The sequence below is a fragment of the Palaemon carinicauda genome, chromosome 10, assembly GCF_036898095.1.
Source record: "Palaemon carinicauda isolate YSFRI2023 chromosome 10, ASM3689809v2, whole genome shotgun sequence".
Lineage (NCBI taxonomy): Eukaryota > Metazoa > Arthropoda > Malacostraca > Decapoda > Palaemonidae > Palaemon > Palaemon carinicauda.
In genome coordinates, this window is record NC_090734.1 from 115,880,666 (window position 1) to 115,886,665 (window position 6,000).

Genomic DNA, 6,000 nt, shown 5'->3' on the forward strand with positions numbered 1-6,000 from the left:
TGACACAGTCGGAGGTAACACGAATACATTTGCGTATCAATTTTTGAACATTTATTCTCACAATTGAACATCTAATCTCACTTCTCCCCTTACGGAAAGCATTGCCTTCATAACCTAAAGTTTCTTTGTGCAGTTCACAGCCGGACAACACTAGTCTCTCGTATCTGTTTCCAGCAAAAGTGGACAAAAGCGTTTATCCCTAAATTGGCCAAGTAAAAAACAAACAAAAGGGTTTCTATACTTGGCTGTTAAACATCATATGATACGCCACTGTTGATCACAAAAACTAACAAACGAAAGTTGATAAATATTCCCAGTAAAAAGCAATTTCCTATTTTTTCATCATCCTAAATGTTCCGTAAAATGCTTAGTAAGTAGTAGTAGTTGTTGTTGTTGTTAAGCTAAAAATGTGGAGGCAAGCACATGAAGATCAAGGCATATATCCCAAACACCTGGTTCAAGTCTCTGCCCAGCCAGAAGCATTATCATAAATGAATTCTTGCTTGAAGGTCCACTCAGGAACACTATTCTATCAAATTATTCTTCCTATTGTTTTGTTAAAGTTTTTACAGTATATATATTTATTCTAATATTGTTACTGTACTCTAAATATTTTAGATAAGCAGAAAAAAAAATGATTTAATGGATGGTAGAAGGAAGACAGGGTACAGTGAAACTGGGCTTGGATGACATCAAGAAAGTTGGATCTTGTATCTAGAATCAAATTAACAAATACTGTAGAGATATGGACTCTTAACTATACAAATAGAAGGGGATCAGTGCAAAGGTTAAAGGAAGGCTTAATAGAAGTGACATCAGATCTGCAATGGATTCGGAGGGACTGACACTTAGTGATTTCGAAGGCCCAAGATAGAAAAATGGAAATGGTAGAAATATGAATGTTGAAATGGATGTGCAGAGTTGAAAATTAATATAAGGGGCCAAGTGGATGTTGTGGGAGTTACTTAGGTATTGAGAGAGCCGTTTTATAAAGTGAGAAAAGTGGAAAAAGTTTGGATAAAGTTAATAAACGTGAAAAAGTGGCTGAGTTGATATTCTGTTAAGTACTAGTTGGGATGTCTGTGAAATCGTGAGAATAAAAACGTGAGAGACACACAAAAGCCAGGATGAAGTTGGAATAGAATTGTTCATACTACAAGCAAATGAATATATCCCACTAGTAGAGAGAGACCACAGAATGCAAGAATAAAACCTATTTTAATGATGTTAATGTTTTTAAAATATTTTATCTTAAGTGTTCATTACTTGTTATATCGTTTATTTTCATATTTCCTTTCCTCACTGGACTATTTTCCCTGTTGGAGCCCTTGTGATTGTAGCATCTTGCTTTTCCAACTAGGGTTGTAGCTTAGCTAATAATAATAATAATAATAATAATAATAATAATAATAATAATAACAATTTGGTCTCTAGACACTCGACATAGGGTGTACATTTGGGACTGGCAGGAAGAATTTAACCAAACACTTTGAAATTTAGTATTAAAAAGTTATTTAAAGATTGAATGATACTTCAACAGCCTGAAAAACAGTTGTGTTCGAATTCAAATGTTCTTAGATACTCAAAAAATATCTTATTTAGTTAACCACTTACCTATAATTGTGTCTATCTGTAGCTCGGTTGCTGCAGAGAGTCGGGAAGACAGATGATGGAGAGCCATGATTGCCGATCTCCTTAGGATATGGCACCTGCATGATGATTATGACGATTATCTTGCTCTAGAGTCTTGGGGTCTTCAGAAGGGCATTTGAGATACTGCTTAGAAAGATCATCATCATCTTGATGACTGTGTCCAACCTCTGAAAAAAAAAAAGGAAATGAATTAATATTCTATTAATCTTATTTATTAATTCAATCATTCCATATACAACAACATTGATAGTATTGAGAGAGAGCGCGCGCTTTAGTTTTTGACAGATTATCACAAATAAAATGAAAAACAAATGTATAAAGAAACTCATTTTCTCCCCAAATAAACTCAAGGTTCCTTTTCAGTTGACTCAAAATATTCACTTCTTCTAAATTTACTACAACCACCAAGTTCCTCGTTGCTCAATCCTCAACACAGATTAAAATCACAAGGTGTAAGGCAATGTGATCTCTAGCATTTTCATATGGGACAACTTTTTTAGTTGGCAAAACTAATTTTCTTAATTCTATGCTACAGCTTATTTTCGTAACTCTCTACAGCTCAACAAATGTTCTGTGGTATTATTTGTTTCTTTGCAAAACTCACAAAGCCTTTCATTCTCACTCCCGTTTTTACATTTTCTATTAAAGCTATTCTATCTTGTTTCTCTTCTTTTAGTTATTTTGAAGTTTTTATCCTCTTGTTATTTTCAAGTTTTTATAGTTTATATAGGGAAGATTTATTCTAATATTATTATTGTTCTTAAACTTCTCCTCACTGGGCTATATTCCCTGTTGGAGCGTTTGGGCTTATAGCATCCTACTTTTCCAACTAGGGTTTTAACTTAGTGAATAATAATGATAATGATAATAATAATAATAATAATAATAATAATAATAATAATAATAATAATAATAATAATAATCTCGTATTCAGCCGTGATTGGTTGGTAAGGTAGTTTTCTCAGTACTGAGTTCACCTGTGTAATCCATTCTGTTATTTCCTTCTTACAAACATCAACTATGTCATTTGTTTCCTTTTTCCTATATATCTATAGCAATTTATGTTTTCCTTTAACCTTTTATTTTGATTTTTAGTTTTTACTTTATATTTCTTATCTCTTCAATTTCGTTAATATACTTTTTGCATATTTCTAAATGATTTTTTTTTTTAATATTGACCATGTAGTTCCTTGCTGTCTCTTCAACTAACTATCTGTTACCTTATGTAATGATGTTTTGAAAATGCAACACCTTTTCTTACTATTCTATTCTCTCTCCTGTCCAAATGCTTGTTCTGGCTATCAACCAACGAAAAGTATTGAAAATTTACTTATTGGCCAAACTAAACAAGAGGACATTTACAATCATCAGTACGGGCTAGACCACACACTGGACCACAAACAAAAGCATTATTATAAACAAAGGCAATTTGAGAATATGTTCTAGATAAAACCACGATTATTGCAAGATGACCAACACATCTGAGATCGCCAACATAACCTATGAACACAAATATGTGATTCAACATAGAACATTCAGTTCATTACGTACCCCAGTATCTGTGCACTGCCAAATGTGTACGTCAAGTTGGATTAACATTAAAACTGTTATAACATCTAAAAAAAAGTCTTTCAGGGTTAAAAACTCAACGGAAGAACTTGTCCATTACAACCACCTTGACCCAGGTCAAATATTTTTGTTGTTGGTTATTCTAGATCAGTTAAAACAACACATTTCTTTACACAGAAAATAATTTTATATCAAGATACTTTATTATTAAACTCTCTCATCTTACCACAACCACAAACATTGACAAAAATCGAAATAAGTTACATATAGATTTTCGCACCTTCGAATAAAGTTTTAGTCCATTAATAGTCAGACAGTATTGACGTTTTCAGCAATCATCAAAAAGATATTGCTGCCAGAAATGTCAATATAAAACTACTTATTTCTTATTTAAGTGATTGGAAATTAATAAATTTAAAACAAAATTAACTTGTTTTCTTTACATGAAACGAAGATAAGGCTTCCTATTTTCATATTAAAAACTGATTTTCTTTCAAACTTCACAGACAACAAGTAGTCCTTTCCTCCTAACAAAATGCAAGTATTTAGAATACCAATTTTGCCTGACTAGTAAAAAAACAGACAAGGAAATCTCCCCCTCTTTAATTACACTAAGAGTTTAGAGAATGATAAGACATCATTGATTGGAGCTTAATAGAATATATATCGTACCAACGAATGCTTTCTTGAATATATTTTCTCATATCAGAATTACACAAGAAATTCGGTTGTTATGAAACCTAAATCGAAGCCATATTTCAAAACGAAAGCAATTGAGAATAAACATGAATTGTGTGTTATGCAAAATACATTAGAATATGTATACGATAAACTGACTTTGTAGGGCCAGGAAAACAGAACGTAAAGTAAACTTAAAGTAAAGTTCATGTATGGGTATATGGCAAGTTATTCACAGTAGCTGGTTATATAGATTTATGCATTACTTCAGGAAAAACCATTGTTAATAATAATAATAATAATAATAATAATAATAATAATAATAATAATAATAATAATAAATGAACAAGTTGAACAACTCGTGCAAGACTGCCCATATCACCTAGAAACAAAAACATGATTTAACAAAGACGTACTTTTGAATTTGGAGTCGTTCTTTACCACATTGTTAAATGCGAACAATCAAATAATTAAATTTTCTAAACCAAGTTAGAATAAAATCATGATTGTTATAGTATCTACATTCATTTTAACATGGTTATAAAACAGAACTGATCCTTTATAACCGCCACTATCTTGGGTTAGAGTTCTCTTGCTTGAGGGTACACTCGGGCACACTATCTTCTTTCTCTCCCTCTTTTTTTTAAGTCTTTATAGTTTACAAAGAAAATTTTTATTTCAATGCTGTTACTGTTTTCAAAATATTTTGTTTTAATTGGCAATTACTTCTATTTCCTTGTTTCCTTTCCTCACTGGGCTATTTTCCTTGTTGGAGCCCCTGGGTTTATAGCATCCTGCTTTTCCAACTAGGGTTGTAGCTTAGCAAGTAATAATAATAATAATAATAATAATAATTCGAATAATAATAATAATAATAATAATAATAATAATAATAATAATAATAATAATTTGTCCTAATTTCTTACGATTCTGTAACCAACATGTGAAAATTAATAGTAAATATCTACATGTAAATAAATCTAGGATAAATATTAAGTCAAATATCACCTGTTTCAAAACGAAAGCATTTGGCAATAAACACTACCTGTGTTGTGCGATATAGGAAAAACCTTAGAATGTACACGATGAACTGATATTGCAGCCATAGGCCTTGTGTGACAGGACCAGAAAAACAGCCAAATAAAGTTCATGTGTGGACCCTACTGTCTGAGAAGCCATTTACTGTCGCTGGATAAATACATTCTCACCACACACAAATAAGAACATTACTCATACAAAAGATACATTAATATTATCATTTAGTAAAAGTCATGATTATTGCCAGATGAGCAACTCACGCAAGAGTGCCTGTCACCTAGAAAGGCAAAAATGATGTAAAAAGGAAGTAATTTGGAATTTGATACTTAAATTGTAACTTTGATTAAAGATTCCCACTGCTGTATGACGTTACAGTCTACATTACACGATTGTGGAACCAATACTCTCAACCATTTTGAGTCGTTCTTTACCACAATTTCAAATGTGAACAATTAAAAGTCATTAAAAATATGTACTCCGTCAGATTATAATTATAATTGTTGTAGCATCGCCAATAATTTTATCATGGTTAAAAAACCAGAACTGATCCTTTATAATCACTACAAAAGTCAAAATATTTGTGCTGATAATTATTACAGAGAAATTCAGACCTTCGATTCAAATTGCCTAAACCATAAAGTAATCATTTAGTAATAAAATTAATTAATGCAAAACAAATTAAACGAAGACTTAGTATTAATTACTAAATAAGGCTTACCATTTTCAGATTAAAAACTGATTTTGTGGAAATTCACTGACAAGGAGTAGGTTAGACCCGTCTTCTTAAACGAAGAACAAATATGCAGAAAACCAGTTCTGTCTGGTTGGTCGAAAAATAGGCAAGGAACCCCATCCCCCTTACGGTAAGAGTTAATTGGTCATTAACTAATGGGGTAATTATACGTCTGCTAATGGAATATGAGAAAACACACGAGTTGCATACAAAATAAATCGTTTCTATAAAGGTTTTCCTAAGATTATATACTAAAAACTTAAATGAAAAGCAGTGTTCCTACTAGGGCTTTTATCACGGTCATTACCTGTTTTAATTTAAACTTAATT

General features: G+C 31.5%; 1 long non-coding RNA gene across 1 annotated transcript in view; it reads right to left on the reverse strand.

Annotated features, from left to right (window-relative positions):
- Nucleotides 1–5,769, reverse strand: part of LOC137648453 (uncharacterized) — a 50,983-nt gene extending 45,214 nt beyond the window's left edge. Inside the window, exons 1-2 of the long non-coding RNA XR_011045620.1 lie at nucleotides 5,657–5,769; nucleotides 1,615–1,820 (exon numbers count right to left, since the gene is read on the reverse strand). This is a non-coding gene — a long non-coding RNA (uncharacterized lncRNA). The remainder of the gene's footprint in view (nucleotides 1–1,614; nucleotides 1,821–5,656) is intronic.
- Nucleotides 5,770–6,000: the final 231 nt, after the last annotated feature.